The following is a 22,391-nucleotide window of genomic DNA, read 5'->3' on the forward strand; positions in this document are numbered from 1 at the left end:
CTAAGTTTAGAGTTTGGTTCTAAAGACAAACCCCTTGAAATATAATCACTGTACATAGATAATGCAAGAGTAAAAAAATCAATTTCTCTTAAATTCTAGAATAAAAAATGTATTTCATTATCCTTTGTTGAATATTTTATTCATTGAACAAAATGCATTGAGTGTCCATATGTGCCAGTTCTCAGCTGAGAATTGTCACTTCCTGCAGAGCTTGTGGTATGATAGAGAAAACAGGAGTAAATGGCTCGAAATAGTGCCATCTTTCTTTATCTAAAATGAGCTTTTAACAAAGATTTTTTTAAAAGATTTTATTTATTTATTTGATACACAGACAGAGAGCACAAGCAGACAGAGCAGCCAGCAAAAGAAGAAGCAGACCACCCGCTGAGCAAGGAGCCTAATGCGGGCCTCCATCTCAGGACCCTGGGATTATAACCTGAGCCAAAGGCAGATACTGAACCAACTGAGCCACCCAGGTGTCCCAGAAGAAGGCTTTTTCTTCTTTTAAGATTTATTTATTTCCTTTAGAGGGAGAGTGCACACACAGCGGAGCGAGGGGCAACCTGGAGGAGAGACAAACTGAATCTCAAGCAGACTCCCTGCTGAACACAGAGCCCTTCCTGGGGTTTGATCTCACAACCCTGAGATCATGATCTGAGCCAAAATCAAAAGTCAGACGCTTCACTGATGGAACCTCCCAGGTGCCCCTAAGGAGAAAATTTTATTATGAAATATATTGCACATGTATAAGCTTTTGACCAAAAAACACTCACCATCTTTTAGTTAATGAAGACAATATTTAGTGTAAATGGCTTGACTAGGTGACAGTTCTTTAAAATTCTCTCACCAAAGGACATGAACCAGTCTTTTTAACCCCTTCCAAACAACCTTATCAGAAAGTCCTAGTGCTCTAAACCTGTTGTTCCCAGTCAAAGACTTCCAGTAGTGCCTCTTTGTTTACAGAATATACCTCAAACTTTTATTTAATTTATTTATTTACTTTGTTTATTATGTTATGTTAGTCACCATACAGTACATCATTAGTTTATGATGTAGTATTCCATGATTCATTGTTTGTGTATAACACCCCATACTCCATGCAACCCGTGCCCTCCTTAATACCCATCACCAGGCTCACACAACTCCCCCCCTTCTAAAACTCTCATTTCCCGGAGTCCATAGTCTCTCATGGTTCATCTTCCACTCCGATTTCTCCCCCTTCATTTTTCCTTTCTCCTAATGTCCTCCATGCTATTCCTTATGTTCCACAAATAAGTGAAACTATATGATAATTGACTTTCTCTGTGTGACTTACTTCACTTTAGCATAATCTCTTGTGGTCCTTACCAAGTTGATGCAAAAGTTGAGTATTCATCCTTTCTGATGGCTGAGTAATATTCCATTGTGCATATGGACCACATCTTCTTTATCTATTTGTCTGTTGAAGGACATCTTGGTTCTTTCCACAGTTTGGCTATTGTGGCCACTGCTGCTGTGAACATTGGGGTGCATATGGCTCTTCTTTTCACCACATCTGTATCTTTGCAGAAAATACCCAGTAGTGCAATTGCTGGGTCATAGGGTTGTTCTATTTCTAATTTTTTGTGGAACGTCCACACTGTTCTTTAGCTTTCTCCATAGCTTCTCCCCTTTCTCCACAGCTTCTCCAACATTTGTTGTTGCTTGCCTTGTCAGTTTTTGTCATTCTGACTGGTGTAAGGTGGTATCTCAATGTTGGGGTTTTTTTGGAATTTTTTTTTCTTTTTTTATTTCTTTTCAGCATAATAGTATTCATTGTTTTTGCACCACACCCAGTGCTCCATGCAATACATGCCCTCCTTAATGCCCACCACCTGGCTCCCCCATCCTCCCACCCCCCGCCCCTTCAAAACCCTCAGGTTGTTTTTCAGAGTCCATAGTCTCTCATGGTTTACCTCCCCTTCCAATTTCCCTCAACTCCATCTCCCCATGTCCTCCAAGTTATTTGTTATTTGTTATGCTCCACAAATTAGTGAAACCATATGATAATTGACTCTCTCTGCTTGACTTATTTCGCTCAGCATAATCTCTTCCAGTCCCGTCCATGTTGCTACAAAAGTTGGGTATTCGTCCTTTCTGATGGAGGCATAATACTCCATAGTGTATATGGACCACATCAATGTTGTTTTGATTTGAATTTCCCTGGTGGCTAATGATGATGAACATTTTTTCCATGTGTCTGCTAGCCATTTGTATGTTTTCTTTGGAGAAGTGCCTGCTCATGTCTTCTGCCCATTCTTTGACTTGATTATCTGGTTTTTTGGGTGTTGAGTTTGAGGAGTTCTTTATAGATCTTGGATATCAGCCCTTTGTCTGTAGTATCATTTGCAAATCTCTTCCATTCTGTGGGTTGCCTCTTTGCTTTATTGACTGTTTCCTTTGCTGTGCAGAAGCTTTTTATCTTGATGAAATCCCAAAAGTTCATTTTTGCTTTGTTTCCCTGGCCTTTGGAAATGTGTCTTGAAAGAAGTTGCTGTGGCTGATGTTGAAGAGGTTACTGCTTATGTTCTTCTCTAGGATTTTGATGGATTCCTGTCTCACATGGAGGTCTTTCATCCATTGCGAGTTTATCTTTGTGTATAATATACCTTAAACTTTTAAACCAAAAGTATGAATGAAGAGTTGTGTTCCCAGAAGACTTTTCTAACCCCATCTTTTATTACTTGATTACTTTTCAGTCCCACCTTTTATAATGAATAGTGGTTACAATACTGTATTTCAACCAAACAGTTCCCTTTCCTTATGCTATTTGCCTGCATGCCTTTCCATGTGCTGTTCCCTTCACTTGGTTGTTTAACTGGTTCTTAACCAGGGCCATCTTGTCTTTTCCCTCTTCTCCTCACCAGGGACATTTAGCAATGTCTGGAGGCTTTTGGTTGTCACAGCTAGAGGATAACTGGCAGCTAGCAGGTAGAGATTAGGAATGCTACTACAATACACAGGACAGCCCCTTCAGGACAGATAATTGTCTCTCCCAAAACATTTCTAGGTTTAAGAAACCCTACCTGAATAGTACTTTCCCTCTGTTCCAATACCAAACTCTTTATGGCCTCTTTTAATGATTATTTCCTCTTTGCAAACTAGTGTTGGCCTTTCCATCCAAATAATCCCTCTTTTGACTTCAGACTTCCCTAAGCAAAGTGCTTTTGGTACTTAGTATTTTAAATAGCTTATTTAAGACTATTTTTTAGAGCAGTTTTAGGTTCATTGGCAAAATTACAGGGAAGGTACAGAAATTTCTCTTATTCCTCCACCTTCCCACACATATAATTTCTCCCATTATCAGTATCCCCTAACAGACTGATATGTTGTTATAAATGATGAACCTTCAATTACACATCATAACCATCTGAAGTCCATAGTTTACATTGGGATTCACTCTTGAAGTTATATATTCTGTAGGTTTGGACAATTGTGTAATGATATGCATCTATCATCATAGTAGCATACAGAGGATTTTCACTAAATACTAAAAATGTCTGCTTTTGCTCTCAAGCCCCCAACTACTGATCTTTTTAACTGTCTCCACAGTTTTGCCCACGTCCAGAATGTCATATGGTTAGAGTCATAAAACTGTAAGTAAATAGCTTTTTAAAATTGGCTTCTTTTGCTTAGTAGCATGCATTTCAGCTTCCTCTGTGACTTTTCATGGCTTGATAGCTCATTTCTTTTTAGCACTGGTCAGTATTCCATTGTCCGGAAGTACCACAGTTTATTTGTCCATTAACCTACTGAAGGGCATCTTGGTTGCTTCCAAATTTTGACCAGCATGAACAAAGCTGCTATACATATTCGTGTGCGGGTTTTTGTGTGGACATAAATTTCCAGCTCATTTGGAGTGCAGTTGTGGGATCATATGGTAAACGTAGGTTTAGCTTTCCCCATCTCCTCTTTACACCCACTTCTATTCTTCCATTCTCTAAAGTTCAGCTTATAGTACATCTTCTTTAGGAAGTCTTTAAATCACTTCTGCTCACAGAGTTCCTTCTTTCCTTTAAAATCATTTTATGGAGATGGTATGGCATAGAGCATAGGATTCTCAACCTTAAGCAGGTATTGGAGTCCTCACATGAGGGCTTGATTAAAACAGGTTCCTGGGCTCCCTTCTGAGAGCTTCTGATTCAATAGATCTGAGTGGGACCCCAAAATGTGCCTGTCTTTCTTCCTTTCTTTTAAGATTTATTTATTTGACAGAGAGAGAGAGAGAGAGTGATTGAGCACAGTTAGGCAGAGTGGCAGACAGAAAGAGAGGGAGAAGCAGGCTCTCTGCTGAGAAGGGAGCCTGATGTGGGGGCTCAGTCCCAGGACCCTGGGATCATGACCTGAGCCAAAGGCAGACACTTAATCGACTGAGCCCCCCAGATGCCCCAAGAATGTGCATTTTTAACAAGTGCCCAGGAGAGGCTGATGCTGCTGGTCTGGGGACCACACATTGAGAACCACTGCTACAGGAAGCATAGGAGACCACCTTTGTAACCAGACAGGTCTGGATCTATATCCCAGTTCCTCTACTTCCAAGCTGTATGTCACTGAACTAGTTACTTTACCTCTCTAAGGCTCAGTTTCCTTACCTGTAAAAGGGAAACAATAATAGATTACTTTATTGGGATTAAACAAAGTAAGACCGATAAGTGTTATAAAATAGCAGATTTCTTTGGCATTATTTTTCTTGTTTATGATAAATACTAAAATATGCCAGTTATTATTTTTGTTGCTGGAAAATAAAAAGTTAGAGTATAGAGATTTGTTGACATTCACAGGCCAAACCCAAAGAGGCTAGTAGTCAGCGCTTCCCAGATTGGCCTGTGAACAAGCTACAGGAAGAAGGGAGCAATTGTTTATCATACGGTTCCTGTGAGACCCACTTCTGTGTGCATATTATCTCATCCTTCACAAGAGGAACAGAGTGTGTTGATACGTTACCATCTGACACAGAGCATCCCAAGTGGGCAGAGTTTCACTGCGAGTTTCTTAGAGGATTCGCTCTTCCTAATGTTGAGCTTACCCCGTCTGCTTTTAGCATGGACAAGAATATCCAGTCCAATCTGCTATTCTCTAAGTAGTAGGGTTGGTTGTTCTTGAAGTACGTGGTATAAGGCACAGCAGAGATGGCAGGGGGCTGCTCTCCTCACAAGAGCACAGTGGGAATGGCAAATAGGACCTTTGAGTGGCCCATCTTGGTAGGTAATTTCACCCACTGCTCTTGGCCGGGCTTGGCTGAGTGGTACTGCTCTAAGATCTGCCTTTAGGCCGAAGGGTCAGTGTCTGTAGAGGAAGCTCCTTTCATGGCCATGGCAACAGTAGAAGAGAAGCACCAGAAACATGTAAGGCATATCGAGGTCTAGGCTTGGAACTTGCATTTTCTCACTTTTGCCTGCCTGTTTTGGTCAAAGCAAGTTTCATGAGGTAGGAAAGATAGTCTCTCCCTATGATGACATTACACAATCAATTTACCAAAAGACAAAAACAAAAACAAAATGAATGAAGGCTCTACATGAGGAAAACTATAGTAATTTCAATATAAAATTAAGATCAAGATCTTGGATACCATGTTCTTGGATGAGAGGATTTAATTGTAAAAAGCTAATTATTCTCAAATCAATTTATATGTTCCATATAATTACAGTTAGAATACCAACTTGGATATGTTTTGTAGAACTGGACACAGTAGCCTTAGAGTTCAGTTGGAAGACAAAAAAAAAAAAAAAAAAATCTTAAAAACATCCAGGAAATTCATCTAAAAGAATAGTGACCAGGGCATCCCATATATCAGAGCATAGTCTAAAGCCACTAAAACCTGAGCAATATGGAACTGGTATAGGAATAGACAAATTGTTCATCCAGATACAGAGCAGGAAGCATTAAAATATAACATATGACAAGATTATTTTAATTCAGGGAGGAAAGATTCTTTTAACAGTTGGTGCTGGTAAAACTGATTGCCCACCTATAGGAGTACAAAATTAGATTCTGACATTTTGTATATACAAAAGTCAATTCCAGTTCAAATACTGAAATATAAAAATTAAAATGTTAAGAATTTTAGAAAGAAATTTAGGAGATAACATAAAATCTAGGGAGAGAGAAAGACCATAATGATTAAAATCCTAGATTAAAATTACATATCTGAGAATATAAATATTAAAAGTCTTGTATGAAAAATAAACTATAAGCAATGCTTGCAAATAGTCCTTAAATTTGGAACAAATATTTGCAAAGCAGGTGATGGATTAAGTAAGGGCTAATAACTATAATACTCTGCTTCTGCAATTTAACAAAAAAGACCACTTGTTAGAGAAATAGACCAAGGATAAAATCTGCAGCTCACAAGGGCAAATCCAAACAGCTGATAAGTATATTAAAAGATGGTCTAATGCAATAGTAGTTCATAAAAATGCAAACTGAATTAACACTGACATATTGCTTTTTACCTGCCAGACTGGTATATATTTTAAACGGTGTAACAGCTACTGCAAGCAGGGATTCAGGAACTGAAAGTAACAGTTATCATGCCAGTAAAGGTGAATTTTCAGAGTCCACCTCTTTGGTACCCAACATCACGTTTTTCTTTTCATTTATATAACCTGTCCTTCTGTTCTCAAAGTCCAGATCTCTGGGTGATGTTCAATCCACTGCTTCAGGTCTCCTTGTGTTTCCCTGGGCTCAAGTGACATACAGACTAAAAGACAAGTTATCGGTTCTCAACATAGTCATATGCTATAATTCAGAAGCAACAGGAAAAACTTCAATATAAGCTTCCGTTTGGAGAGAGACAGTAAAAACAAAAAACATCCAGCTTTCCCTGGTGACAACAAATTTCGAATCCTGATGGGTGGGAGTAGCAAGCACTCTCTGCGAGGTTAGGGAAGTCGCTGCCAATCTACCAGACCCTGGTTTTGTTTTCTGGGACATCTCTGTTGTTTCATTCCGCAGCGTCTGGTACTTGCTGGGGTGGGAGTAGGGAATCCTCCTTGTCCATTATATTTCGTGACCAGAGGTGAGGTCTGCTGCTCTGTTTTTTTTTTTTTAAAGATTTTATTTATTTATTTGACAGACAGAGATCACAAGTAGGCATAGAGGCAGGCAGAGAGAGAGAGAGGAGGAAGCAGACTCCCTGTTGCGCAGAGAGCCCGATGCTGGACCCTGAGATCATGACCTGAGCCGAAGGCAGCGGTTTAACCCACTGAGCCACCCAGGCGCTCTGCTGCTCTGTTTTAATGGCTCACTTCTAGTTGGTGTGAGTTTGGGGGGATTGAGGATGGCTTTAAGGGCTGACTGACAGAACATCGAGTTGATATGTGAAGTAGAATCGGGGGCTAGAGTTAGGCACACAGTGAGAGGGAAGGGGAGGACCAAGAAGGGCAACGTATTTATCTGCTGGTTCCTTCTGAAGTGTTCCATGTCTTAGAATATGTAACCTTCTCCAAATGTGTGACTTGTTTTTATTTGGCCCCTCCACTGGGGACCCATGCAGCTCATTTTCTGCTCTGGGGTGTTGGGAAGACCCAGAACCTCAATGGGTTCCTTCTTGTCTGGAAGGGACACAGGAACGGCGTTGGCTCTGTAACAGAGAGCACAGCAGCAGGCATGCCAGTGCTTGGCCCTTAAATCTGGGGAGACTGGGTCAGCTAGTGCTATTGGAACACATTGCCAACGGCATGGATAAATCTGGACACAAGTGCCTCATTGTCCTATTGGAACAGATCCAGTACCATCAACTGCCCCTCACTGAGAGGACTGGATCTCATGCAATTCCCACCCATCTCATGCATATGCACATTCTAAAAATAGATGTAAAAACTGATTACAATCATATGACATGTAATATTTACTAATTACACAAGTAACTTTTTATTTATGCAAGATTTATTTATTTATGCAAGATTTTATGTTGGTCAGTTTTCATTTTGTCTGTTTATAGTTGGTGAGTAGGATAATAGGAAGGAAGCCCCCCTAGTCTGTAGGTCAGGCAGAAGAGGGAAAGGTGAGGAGAAAAACCCTGTCTTATTAGGGCTTGCATAGCCAGAAATTGCACTAGATTGGCCGAATATATTGGTGGTTCTCAGTGTTGGGTCAGAATCGCCTGCGAACTTTGCATACAGTGCAGGTTTTCAAGTCTTATCCTACTTCAGTGAGGGTCTGTATCCTTTTTTAACTCTCCAGGTAGTAGTACTCCAATATGTACTCAAGTTTCAGCTCTCCTTGCACTAGCTCATTGTCTTGAGGTGGGTATCATTGCTGACATTACAGAATCCCAGGCTGGGATTTCTAGAGGTTAAGCGATTGGTTCACATTGGGCTGGAAGATGGGGAGGAACTTAAAAAAGTAATTTCTAACGACAACAAAAAAGTAATTTCTGCCTGAGTTGGTGGGGAGTTTAGAAGCTTGGAGATCTTAGTTAATATTAATGTGACACTGTTCTTGCTCATTTTAGTGAGGACTGATAACATGCCGAGTATGCTTTAAAAAAAGTATTGAGCACTGGGTGTTATATGCAACTAATGAATCATTGGACACTACATCAAAAACGAATGAGGTACTATATGTTGGCTGACTGAACATGAAACAAAAGTGTTGCACATTAAACCAAGAAACGGGGGTGGCTCAGTGGGTTAAGCCGCTGCCTTCGGCTCAGGTCATGATCTCAGAGTCCTGGGATCGAGTCCCACATCGGGCTCTCTGCTCAGCAGAGAGCCTGCTTCCCTCTCGCTCTCTCTGCCTGCCTCTCCATCTACTTGTGATTTCTCTCTGTCAAATAAATAAATAAAATCTTTAAAAAATAATAAAATAAACCAAGAAACAAAGCTCAGTATTAGTTTACCACCTTATATTCTTAGCCTATTTTTTCATCAAGAATTTCAAATATTATATGTACATAGTTAAAAAATAAAACAATGAAGAGTATCTCCTTCAATATTAGATGTTTCGAATGCATCCTGGGGACTGGCAAGGGGAATGTTTGTGTACTTTTTAAGATACGTAAGTCATTTGAGCTGACCTCCACCTTCCCCCTAACCTTAGCCTCGTTAGTTTTCCACTGCATACAGAATAAAATGTAAACTCCTTCACACGATCTAAAAGACTCTTCATGATCTGGTCCTGCCCACTTCTTTAACTTTTTTCTACCATCTCGTTTAGCCCAATTTTACATCCCTGGCTTGGTGCTGTCTCGAGGTTCTTGCACTGGATTATTTCTCTGCTTGAAAGATCAAGTCTGGCTTTCAGGGCTTTCCTCAGCCAGTTTGTACAATGTGTCCTTTAGTGTGGCTTATTTTCTTTAGGGTGCTGGTAGCTCTCCCAAAGTACCTCTCTGTTTAACTGTACAGTATAGAGGCTCCTGGGTGGCTCTATCTTCGGCTCAGGTCATGATCCCAGTGTCCTGGGATGGAGCCTCACATTGGGCTCTCTGCTCAGCAGGGCTCCTGCTTCTTCCTCTCTCTTTGCCTGTCTCTCTGCCTACCTGTGATCTCTCTCTCTCTGTCAAAATAAATAAATAAAATCTTTAAAAAAATTGTACATTATATTTCTCCTCCACACACAAGTAGATTCCATGAGAGTAAGGACCTTGTCTTTTTTGTCTATGTTCCTATAATACCTAGAAAAGATTGGTGCCTGGTGCATATTTGTTGAATAAATGAATATACCTTCCAAGGACACACAAACATATACACACACAGATGCAAGTACGAAGACACACGCACAAAGATATTTACGCCAATAGAATCATGCTATCTTTAAACACAAAATTAGTTATGTATCTTTGAGATTTTTCCAAAAAAACAGATGTTGATCTACCTAGCTTTTTTCTTTTCTTTTCTTTTCTTTATGGCTTAAAGATCTGTAGGATATAAAATTTAGCTAAAAATAAAAAAGCAAAAGGCAGAATGTAATACTCTTTTGTGGATGTACTATGATTCATTTACCGAGTCCCCTACTGATGGATAGTTTGCTTTTGATTCCAAGAATTTGCCTTTTCAAAAGTGTAGCATGTATACAATCATGGTATCTTGGAGTACTTCTGTTTCTCTCTTACTTCAAAATTTTTAATATTTCAGGTGCACACATATTTGAACATTATTTTCCAGAGTCACCGTATTATGTGACTGTTATTGCTGGTGGGGGGGGGGCAGATGTTATTAATTAACATTAATACCTGAGGATTTTCAAAAATCAGTAAGACAATTTTTAGAGAGAAAACACTGTTCTTTTTACTTTAGCTTCAGACTTACTGTAAATGATATTATTCTATGTGAGATGCCAATTTTTAAATGAATTTCCTGGAAAAGGAAGAAGTATTTTTCTGACTTTTGAAATAATAGCAAGAGTCAGTTAACTTCTCAAGTGTAAAATTCAACAGGGCCCATGCCGGCTGACCCATGAGAAATTTCAAAAGGCTGGCTAATGCATTATTGATTGAATTTTTTCTAAGTAGTTCTAGTAAGTGGGCAGTCCTAGGAGTGGGGCAACAGGGACAGGGCCTAAAGCAGACCTTATTGCATGTCCCCTTCTCTGCCCCACCAGTCCTGTTAACCTAGTGCTATTAGGTCATGAGGAACACAGACAGCTTTGGTGGCAAACAGCTGCTTAAAGGACCAGCCCACCCGCGGACAGGGGAAGGCAGGAAGGGAGAGGTGGTTTCCCCAGCTGCACTGGGTGGTTGAGAATAAGGTGGGCTCACACTGAGTGCTCATGGGTAAGACTCAGGTCTGACTTGCCAGCAGAACCATCTCCTGCCTCACGCCCCCGTGGGTGCTTCCCCGCATTCCAATTCATCTTTCAACAAGAGATGAGAAGGGGAAACATAGATGGCCCAGGGCTGTTCATCTGATCTGCATAGCCTAGAAGAGTGTTTCTCAAAGGGTGACTTTTGTACTTCTCTGTACCTCTGGACACACTCCAGTTTATCAGTGTTTCTTTTAAAGGCATTTGCGTAAGCCTGCTGCTCCCAACCCCGGTCTGTAGGTCTGTAGCTTATCATCACCACCCTCTGGGCAGTCACAAGTCACAGTACCGAGAAGTCATGACCAGCTCCCCAAGACCTGGCAGGATCTGCCCTGTCTGAATGGCAATTCCAAGTATTTACACCACTAGCACCAAGAAGAAAACAAGCCAAGGGAGAATCCGTGTGTGCCTTAAGTGCTTTAAATGTACAGTGAATTCTCATACTTTTAAGTGTGGCCACATGAATATTTTGAGCCTTATCAATCTGGTTAGCAATTCCTCTTTCTTCAGGGAGAAGAAAGGGTTTGGCATAAGGTGGGTAGAGTGGCAGATGTATTTTCTCTTCTATATCTGGACTGAGTTTAAAAAGAGATTTTCCAAGTAGAAATGCTAGAACTCAGTTTCAGCAACAGACGTCTGAAGACGGGCTCTTTTAAACCACCTTGGTGTGTTCCCCTCCCTTTTGTCTTTCTGTACTGTTTTTCTGTAATTGCGATTTTTTTTTTAAACAAAATCTTGGAAGGCCACATATAATCTAAGTGACATACGTGGTGATGTGACGTTAGGAGTACTCTTCTCTATCTGGGGCCTTTTTCTTGTGCTAAGGGCTAAGGCTCCATGAGATGCTAGAATACCTCAGGAAGAAGATGACGTCACTGACCAAGACTTCACATTCCCCAGCCAGATGGAAACCACTTTGTGAGATCGCCCTTACCTCACCCATCTCCTTATATCCTCGTGCTTAGTATGGCAGGTGGTAATGGTAATTAGTGTGGTATTGAACTCTAAATATGTGATGAAATGTGGACAGGTTCTTTTTTTTTTTTTTTTTTTTTAAGATTTTATTTACTTGACTGACAGAGATCACAAATAGGCAGAGAGGCAGGCAGAGAGATGGGAGGCAGGCTCCCTGCTGAGCAAGAGCCTGATGCGGGGTTGGATCCCAGGGCCCCAGGGTCATGATCTGAGCCGAAGGCAGAGGCTTTAACCCACTGAGCCACCCAGGCACCCCTGTGGACAGGTTCTTAACTCATATATGAACTTTGCAAGAATGTGTGCCTTTGAGCGGGTTTTGAGCATCTCATTATATATTCCCATCATGCCAGTAGGCTCAATTGCATAATAGTTCCAAAGGTTCTACCTGCCAGAGTCTTATCTGTGTTCATGTTGTATTCTAGAAGACTCTGGAAGGATCTGATACTTAGGGAGAAAGGGCTTGTTGTGTTAGCAGTAACTATATGCATTTGTTCATTTTCTATTTGGGAAAATTGCTCTTTCACCAAGATATTTATAATTTTTTAAAAATGACACTCATTAGATGGTAATATAGTGATTTCTCTTCCAAACAGGAAGAATGAATTTAATTTTTTTATAAAGAACCTATTATTACAGCTAATGATTTGTAGGTCACTAATTACTTTGCTTGTGGCTGATGAGGCGGTGGTGGGATCTGAAGGTCCAAGACCTTACTTCTCTAATTATAGATATATTCCTTTCAATGATAACTGAAAATTTATTTGTAAATATTATTTTATAAGGAGTTGAATCATAATTAAAGCTCTGTAGTGCATTATTTTGTTTCATGTAAGTTTCCATTTTATTTTACCAATTTTTTTTTTTTTAAGCTAGGTGTACTTGTACTTTCTTGGTGAGTGGATTCCTTCTTGGGTATAATAGTCACACCTCTTTCATCCTAGCAGGGAAGAAATAAAGAGGCGAAGATTACAGGAAACAGGAGTGGAGTGTTACATAGCCCACTTTGTGAGTAACAAGGAGAGAGTATGGTCCAAGGATGGATTTGTCCCAAGTAAATGTTTATTTCTCCAGTGTGGTTGTAGGTAGCCTATCAGAGATAATACAATAAGCAGAGACGAGCACAGTTCAAAATGACCAGATGTTTTTTCTATTAGAGTAAATTTTAACTTCAAAGACATATTTATTTTTATATTTAAATTTTTGGTTGTATGGTCTATTTCAAAGCTCCAAAATGATTCCAGAATTACTTTTCTGTACAAGATTTGAATAACAACTTATGTATCTCTGGAAGGTTAGAGGCAAAAAGTATGACAGGCACTGGGAAATCACGGCAGACAGCAGTGAAGTGATTTCACTTTATGTCATAGAATTCTCGTGCTTTGACCGAAACTAGATTAAGAGATGACGGAAGGAGGGAGTAGGTAATGTAAAACTGTAAGGGGCCGACAATGACGGGAAAGAAGACTGCTTTAAGAATGGGCATTTCATTCTCCTTTCCTGAAAATTCTAGAATGATGCTTTCCAGGGAATGTGCAAACAATGATTTGGAGGATGACAGCATTAAGACTTCAATGATGACAAAGCTTAGTACAGTTCAGCATGGCACAGATAATTGAGTATGCATGGAATGTTCTTTAACACATAGACCAACTTTTCCCATCACCCACCATGTACAATTTCATGTTTTCATGAAAAGATGGCAATAAAAAAAAACAAATAACTAGGAGATAGGCTGTTTGTTATTCTTTCTTAATTTTGTTGCCATTTTGAAATCTCTCAGGCTTTGCATTTCTTTCTCACATTCCTCTTTTTCCCTTTTGCTTGGCCTTGGGACAACATTAGTTAATTCTCTAGTTGTTTACCCCTTGAATTAATTATCATGAGTTGTAGAGACACACGTTCTGCTCTCTGTTGCACATCATTAAGTGGCATCATTAAAACATTAAATTATATCAGGGTGAAAAACACTTGTGAGTTCTGCTCATTTATATACCATCTTTGCAAACTCTCCTTGGGAACAGCCATCTGTGCAAAGATCTTGATGAGGAAAGAGAAGAGAAGTTTATAGATTATAGACTCTGCACAAACACAGTTGAGGAACTCCGTGATAACTGTTGGCTCACAATGACTCCCCACAATGCTCTAACATAGTTTGAGTAAGATTATGGCCAGAGCTCCACTGTCTTCTCACCTTTAAGAAAACTATGTTCGCATTAACTGGGGAGTATATACAGTACTAAGTTTCCTACTAAGAGATACATGTTACAGTATCTGTTAGAAAGTTACTGACAAAGTGAAGTGTGGCTACAAAGAGCTCTAAATCTCTACTCCAGGTGGTTGGAAAGAGGGAGGGCAGCAGTGGGCAGAAGTGAGGTTTTTTTGGAGGGTCTTTTGTCTAATGGCTTTACTCTGGTTTGGCAGAACCTTAGAATTAGGTCAAAGGTCTATATCTGTCATGCAGTAGAGCTCCTCGTGTCAGGGTTCTGATGTAGGAGATCTTCGTGTAAATCCTGGGTTTGCCGTGTACTCTGTGTAAACTCGAAGTCTCAGTTTCCACCTTTGTAATACTTCCTAAAGTTGTCATGATGATTAAATTTAATCATGTCTGTAAAGACACTCAACTAAGGCTGCTCACTCTTATTTTAGTGATGTAGGTACAAGTTCAAATGCAAATCACGATGCTTCTTTTCTGAGGGACTGTAGATGAGTGGTTGGGAGCGGTTGGGAGCGGGCGATGAGGAGATGGCATGGAGGTACCTAGGATTTCATGCGTCTCCTAGAGTTCATATTGCTCACTGGCTTTTCAACTTTTCTTTGCTTCCTTTTGTTCCAGAGCTGTAGCTGTAAGAGTCAGCAGTAATGGACTGGTGAGTAGGCAATCCTCAGGTGCTACACATCTCTCAGCCATAAGGTGCTAGCATCTGGGTAGGTAGAGAATTACTCATTGTCAAAAGGAAGCCAGAGGCTCTAAGTCAATCCTATTCCTTACTGAATGCAGAGCAAAGATTCTGGGATATTAAACTAAAGCAAAGAGAAGATTTACTAAACGTGGTGTTACGGGTTTAATTGTTTCCCACTCCCACCCCCAAATTCATATGCTGCCATCCTAACCCTCAGTACCTTAGAAGGTAGCTTATTTAGAAATAGGATGATTGCAGATGGAGTTAGTCAAGAAGAGATCATACAAAAGGAGGGTGGGCCTTTAATCCAAGATGACCAGTGTCTTTAGAAAAAGGGGAAATTTGGACACACACACACACACACACACACAGAACACCATGTAAACATGAAAGCAGGGATCAAGTTCATGCATCTATGAACTACAGATCACCAAAGATTTTCAGCAGATCACCATAAGCTGGGAGAGAAGCAGCACAGCCCCCAGAAGGAACCAAGCTTGCTAACATCTCCATCTTGGGCTTCTATTTTTTTTTTTTTTTTCCTTTTCTTTAGTGTTTTTTTTTTTTCTTAAGATTTTATTTATTTGAGAGAGAGAGAGAGCATGAGCCAGGGGGAGGGGCAGAGGGAGAGGGAGAAGCAGACTCTCTGCTGAGCTGGGAGCCTGATGTGGGGCTCTATTCCAGGACCCTGGGATCTTGACCTGAACCAAAGGCAGATGCTTAACCTATTGAGCCACCCAGGCGCCCACGTCTTGGGCTTCTAGATTCTAGACCTGTGATACAATAAAATTCTCTTAAGCCATCCTGTTTGTGGCACTAGCCCTAGCAAACCAATACACACATGTAAAATTAATCTCCATTTCTCTTAAAGCTGGGAAGAGGGTGAAGCAAATGAAACACTTGCCTCAGCACATTTAAAGGGCACCACAAAAAAAAAGGCCCTTACTAATCAAAATAAATAGTATCTGAATGCAGTATTTTTTTAAAAATTGAAAGTAATGCAAAAAATCAATGCCCCAAATATCAAAAGTTTAAAGAGCAGTAGGATTAGTAACAGCTTCATGCTCAGCATATTGGAGCATGGGGCAAAAGAAATGAAAAAATTAGTAATGCTGTGTTCATAGTATTCTTAAAGAACACTAAACTTAAAGAAACATTAACCTACATCTCGTGTTTACTGTGATATAAGCACCACAATCAACACCTTTATACATCTACACTTTTCTAATGATTCCCTCAGGCTAGATTAGGAGAGAAATTTTTAGGCCAAAAAATGTACAGATTTTATGATTTGATACTCATTGTTAAACTGACAAAATTTCGTTTTCCCCATGGGTTTATGGATACCTTTTTCTCCTGGATATAGTTTGGTGTCTTGAATATTTCACTTATTTTGTGAATCACCTGTTTACGTCCTTTATATATTTGTTTGGGTTCTTCATCTCTTTCAAAGTGTTTTATTTAAAGAGATCTTACATTACGGATATTATCTGGAGATTAACTCCTAGTTAATGTTATATATATTGCTAAAGTTTTCTCCAGTTTATCAGTCGTTTGTGGGGGGTTGTTTGTTTGTTTGTTTTAGGACTTTATTTATTTGAGAGAGAAAGTGAACAGGAACAGTAGGAGGGACAGAGGGAGAGGGAGAAGCAGACTCCTTGCCCAGCAGGAAGCTTGATCCCAGGACCCTGGGATCATGACCCAAGCTGAAAGCAGACACTTAATTGACTAGGCTACCCAGGCGCCCCAGTCCTCTTTTAACTTAATTTATGTTATGTTTTACTCAACCAGAAACCTGAAGGTAGGTGGGAAGAGGAGAGGAGTAGAGCAGAGAAGAAGGTAGATTCTTTTCATAAGGTTACGAGCAGACTAATAAGCATGAAGGGCAGGCACCTGAGGTCAGAACAGGCCACAACAAGGAGGAAGAGCTTGTCACTGTATCTCTTCACTCCTGAAGAACTAAATCCAAGTCTATCTACTACACATATACTGACTGACTGGCTTGTGCTAATGAATTCCACTATTTTTTTTTTTTTAACTTAAGCCACTTTGAGTTAAATTTTTGTAATGTGTAGGCAGAAAGAGTCCTGATAAATCAGGCCACATAATTTGGGGAATATAATTTCTTTTTCTGTTAAATACAAGGAGAGATTTCCAGGGAACCTTAAGAATTGAAAAAGTAGACGACTTCATTTTCCTGATTTTGGAGGGCAAAGGCTCAGGTGGTGTTTAGACAGACTACTTATAAATGAGAAGATAAATTAGGATGTTGACATCAGAATCATGGAAGCTGTTAGTATTTACGCATATCAAAGCTCAAAGACTAAAGGCTGAGTTGGAACTGAGGGTTAAAGTTTCTGTTTACCCTCATGGAGGTTTGCCTCCAGGGAGAAAATATGCTGAGCCTATTGACTAAGCCTTCTGGCTTTTTGGCAATTATTTTTATTGTGTAATACTATGTTGACATTTGGTTTTGAATACTGCGGTCTTCTGGGTGGGTTAATAGGAGTCCTCCCTTGGGACATGGAAGAGTACCAGGGACTGAGCTATTATTATTTCACTCTAAATTTAGCCATCTCTGTGCAGCTCTGTGATGATGCAGCCAGGACTTTGCAAACTACATTTCCCAGAATTCTCTGCCTGTTAGGCTCCTCAAGTAGCAGGCCCTACAAAGGAATTGGGAGTCAGGAGGAGGAGAGAAGGGATTTTCATCCTGCTGGCTTGTTGTTTCTCTTAGAAAGTCCCCTACATCAGCATTTTGTCGTGGTCTCCAGCTTCTTGTACTACTTTTCTTGCATGTCTCCTCAGAGGTACCTAGAGCAGCCAGGTCTCCCTCCTTTGAGCTTCTAGGCTCTGATAATGTAAGCTGGTAGCCGCATTTAGGATCTCTGTATTACCTCAGTGTTTCTATTTTGCTCTTTCGGCCAGCAAACACCTGTGTAATCAATTCCTTACATTTAATTCTCTTCCTGGCTAGACCTTAATAGGTAATAATAGGATTGGTTCCAGGAAACATATCCTAAAAGATAGATTTCTGGAATTGGTTCAGTTATGTTTCTTGGCTTTAAATACACTGCTTAGGGGCACTGAGTGGCTCAGTTGGTTAAGTGTCTGCCTTCAGCTCAGGTCATGATCCTCGGGTCCTGGGATCGAGTCCCACATTGGGCTCCCTGCTCAACAGGAAGCCGGCTTCTCCCTCTCCTGCCCCGCATCTGTGTTCCCTCTCTTGCTGTGTCTCTCTCTGTCAAATAAATAAAATCTTAAAAAAAAAATCCTAAATACATTACTTAACTCCTTGGGGGAAAAAAGGGGGTGGGTTACTAATAATCCATGACATGCATTGGTATCATGATTAGGTAAACGACCTCTTGTGGTTGATTGTGATGCAGTGTTTGCTGAAGCCAATACCTGGGAGACCAAGTAGCTGTCTTCATACTTTTTTGTTTTGTTTTATTTTGTTTTGAATGAAAACCGCCAACTCTAGAAGGGAGGGTAGCTGCTTTTGACTGCACTGGTGAGTTGACTGAGAGAAAAAACGACCAACTTCCAGCCTTTAAACTTTCAACTAAAGACACTGTTGGATAATCAGAGTTTCTATAGCAGCCCCAAAAGACTCTCTTATTTTTCTGTAGCCACTAAGCTGACTTTGCTGCAGATTAGTCCGTAATTTAATTGGGTAGGCTGCAGAATTACAATACCAATTGGATTTATAACCTGCCAACTTCTTACTGGAAAGATTGGGAAGGAGTAATACCTGGAATGGGATATCTGTGTAAACTCAAAGCTGAGAGTCTGAACCCTTGAGTTTTTCTGAGACTCTGTTACCACCAAAATCAACTCCTCCCACCTCACCTTGTCAACACCACCTCTCACGGTCTTTATAACTTGAGTCAGAACAAGTACAAGGTATGAGTCGGGAGGGCATAGTTATGCTAAAAATAATTGCAAAATTGTGTTATTACATATTTGCAGAAACATGGCTAATTTATGTGGGAATGGCTTTTCTGATTGTTAGATTGAGAGGAATGAAATATAACATTGGATTAGGCTAAATTTACTGAAGTGTGTTCATAGAGAGTCTGGATTCAGGCAGCTGAAAGTGGCTGTTACTGTTTGGCCAATTGACTGAAACTTGGCTCACTGGTTGTCTACACTCAATGAGGTTGAGATGTCAGAGCTTTTGGGAGTAGTTTTTCAGAAGAAATCCAAAGGTTTACAGAGTTGCAAACTTTGGAGTAGATTAATCATAGACAGCCTCACACTTCTCCACCTGCTTCACTCTAACCCTACAGAGGGCCCAGTGATGACTTCCTTCACGTAGGCATGGAGAGATACATCAGTGAGAGGAGCTCAGCATCTGTTGAAGACTGCATGATTGTGGTAGATGTTCTCTGGAGGCTAGGGATAAAGGCATCAGAATGCTTTGACTCTCTTGATGTAGGAAGACAGTAAGGCCCTTCAAATTTAAGTTTGTTGGGACTAGAAGTAGAACAAGAACATGTATCTCTTGATTTCCAGTCTGAGACCCCTTCATTAAGCCTCATTAGGTCCAAATCCATCAAATCTGTTCTGGCATATACTTCAAGACTCAAAGTCACTTTGGTTTTACATGTATATATTCACACGTACTTGTTTTCTTCCTCACATTTGACTTACGAGGAGAAAATACTGAGACAAACTCTAACATCCAGAGCCAAACATGGCAGTCCATTACAGTAGTGACTGCATGCATGTTTTTGCGGCTATCCAGCTACAAAGGCAGCACTGAGCGATTGTAAGAGATCCTATGACCTACAAAGCCTGAAAAGTTTACCATCTGGCCCTCGATGGAAAATGGTTGCCTACCCCTGCTCTAAAATTAAGAACACTGCAGATAGGGGCGCCTGGGTGGCTCAGTTGGTTAAGTGACTGCCTTCAGCTCAGGTCATGATCCTGGAGTCCTGGGATCCGGTCCCACCCACATCAGGCTTCCAACTTCATGGGGAGTCTGCTTTCCCTCTGACCTCCCCTCTCATGCTCTCTCACTCTCTCAAATAAATAAATAAAATTTAAAAAAAAAAACACTGCAGATAAAGTTTAAGTTTCAGGTGGTCACTCTTCCTTTTGTCAGCATAAATTTGATAATACCGTGTTTTTGTGTTTATAGATTATTTGTCAATTTAAATAATCTGTGATTTCTCTGGTCATTAAGAATGATGGGGACAATTTTTCCAGAAGACTGAACAGAATGACTGACTCCTTGAGAAGGTGGGCAATTTTGTCTTCCTTTTTTTAATTTTTAAATTTTATTTAATTAATTTATTAAAAAATTTTATTTATTTAGGGAAGAGAGAGAGAGCCCGAGCAAGGAGAGGGGCAGAGAGAGAGAGAGATTCTCAAGCAGACTCCATGCTGAGCATGGAGCCTGATGCAGGGTTTGATCCCACAACCCTAAGATCATGACCTGTGCTGAAATCAAGTGGTAGAGGCTCAACCGACTGAGCCACCCAGGCACCCCTCACCACCTTTTAAAAGTAGGCTCCATACCCAGTGTGGAGCCCAACATGGGGCTTGAACTCACAAACCTGGAATCAAGACCTGAGCTGAGATCAAGAGTCAGAAGCTTAACTGACTGAGCTGCCCAGGCACTCTTGCCTCCCTTTTCACAGGTAAATCGTAAAGAGTATGATACCAGAGAGAACTTTTACAGGTCACTGGTACAATGCAAAGCTGCCTCCTGATGCCCATTAATCCTGATGATTAAGAGGAAAATTTACTTTTATAATTGCTAACATTCACTATCTATATTTTTATTTATTTATTTGAGAGAGAGCGAGCGAGCTAGCAGGGGAGGGACAAAGGAGAGGGAAAGTGAGAGAATCTCAATCATACGCCTCATGGAGTGTGGAACCCCATGTGGGGTTTGATTTCACAACCCTGAGATCATGACCTGAGCCAAAACCACGAATGTGATGCCCAACCGACTGAGCCACCCATGTACCCCAACGTTCACTATATTTTAAAAAAAACAACTCCTTCAATATAACTCTGTAGACCAACCACCTAAAGACAACCATTGTTAGTTGTTAATTTGGGTTCTTGATGAGCATTAGTTTTCATTGAAAAATGCTAGATAAAGACAAAGACTAAATGGAGGCATTCATTATTCTGATTGTTCCTAGCTTAGCACCACAGTAATATTTATAGCATATGTAGTCAATAAATAATTAGTTTTCACCTCCCTCATTTTTTTCTTGAGGAATATAAGATTGCATGTATTTTCCACAAGTCAAGAAACATGCTTATAACCAGGACAGGCCATTATTTCCTAAATTACTGAAGTCACCCTGGAGATGAAGTTGTTTTGAGATGATTGATTTTTTTCATTATCCCACCAGCCTGAATATTTACTGTTGTGTTCTTTTTCACCATTCATATTTTTTAAAAAATCTCTCAGGGAAATAGAAACAAAAAATGTCCCTAGGATCTGTCTCCATTTTATGGCTGCTCCGACGCACGCACTTGTCTAGCTTCTGTCTTTCCTGTGGAGCTCCATCACGTCATCTTGGTCAGATTTTTCTTCCCAAAAACACCACATAAGAATGCTTCCTGATGGACGGACAATGGGTACTGTGTCAGTCTGAAGACGTTCTCCAATGCCTTTTCTCAAGTGATTAAACTAGTTGGAAATCAAGGTGACTGCAGGGCTGTATTCTTTTCTGGAGGCCTCATGGGAGCATCTGTTTTCCCACTTTTTCCAGTATCTACTTCATTCCCCTTCCATCTTCAAAACCAGCAATAGCCTGTTCCGTCTTTCTCACGTCGCAATACACTGACACCGACACTGTGGGCTCCCTGCACATTTAAGGTCCCTCGTGATTACATTGGGCCCCCCATGGATGACCCATGGTGAAGTCTCCGAGGTCAAGATTCGTAATTTAATCACAGCTTAAGTACAGTTCAAAGTCCCATCGGCTATGTGAGGCAGCGCATTCACAGATTCTTGGGGATTAGGACATGGGCGTCTTCCTGGTGGGCGTATTACCCTGCTTGCCACAAACAGGTTCGCTCAAAAGAGTAGATAATGTCTGAAATGGACCAGAATCATTGGGGAGATTTTGTTTTCCTGTTGCTATTTCTCAGTTATACTAGTTTGCTACTTCAGCTGTCACCGGATAGAATACGTTTTGGGGATAAAATTACTATTCTTGCACGCCCCTTTTCAGGGCTGGCCTGAGGCAAATTGTGAACCCGCAAATGAATTAGTTTGGCCTGTCTATCCCCCTCACCCTCCCTGAGTCCTATTTCTTCCCTCCCAGAACTCTGCTCTCTTTTCTTACTTGTAGTCTTCAACTAATCCTGATAAGGTATTTTGTAATAGGAGCTAAAAAAATGATGCTCCTACAGATATTTTTACATTATCAAATGGTTTTTGAAAATTAAAAGACTTCTAAGTGTTTAGGACATGGAGTGGAACTATATGATCCAAAATCAGTAATATACTGATAGTAAATTATATTAAAATATTTACTCATCATATGCTATGCTAGTCACTGGGGGGATTCAAAAGGAAAATTCAGTTCTCAGTAAGTTGTTAATCTGGTCCATTGAAAATTCATATTATTGGATCAGAGAGCCTTCAAACCACCCATGTAAGTTCTAGTCCATTTTAGCTATACTATCATTTGCAAAATTAGGGTTTAAAACTAGAATTTTTCTTTATGGAATTGCTACGGACCTCTATTTACCAATGGTTGCAAATTTACTAGTACAAAT

The 22,391-nt window shown here is 40.3% G+C and overlaps 1 long non-coding RNA gene across 2 annotated transcripts in view; it reads right to left on the reverse strand.

The window, feature by feature from the left end:
* Window positions 1-358: 358 nt before the first annotated feature.
* Window positions 359-22,391, reverse strand: part of LOC309845345 — a 50,893-nt gene continuing 28,860 nt past the window's right edge. The window contains exon 3 of one of the 2 annotated variants that reach the window (XR_014301222.1): window positions 359-707. This is a non-coding gene — a long non-coding RNA (uncharacterized lncRNA). Of the gene's footprint in view, window positions 708-11,844; window positions 14,658-22,391 lie in introns of those variants that run through there. The other variant, XR_014301223.1, reaches the window with a different exon arrangement.

The sequence above is a fragment of the Mustela nivalis genome (assembly GCF_964662115.1).
Source record: "Mustela nivalis genome assembly, chromosome: 12".
NCBI classification, from domain to species: Eukaryota; Metazoa; Chordata; class Mammalia; order Carnivora; family Mustelidae; genus Mustela; species Mustela nivalis.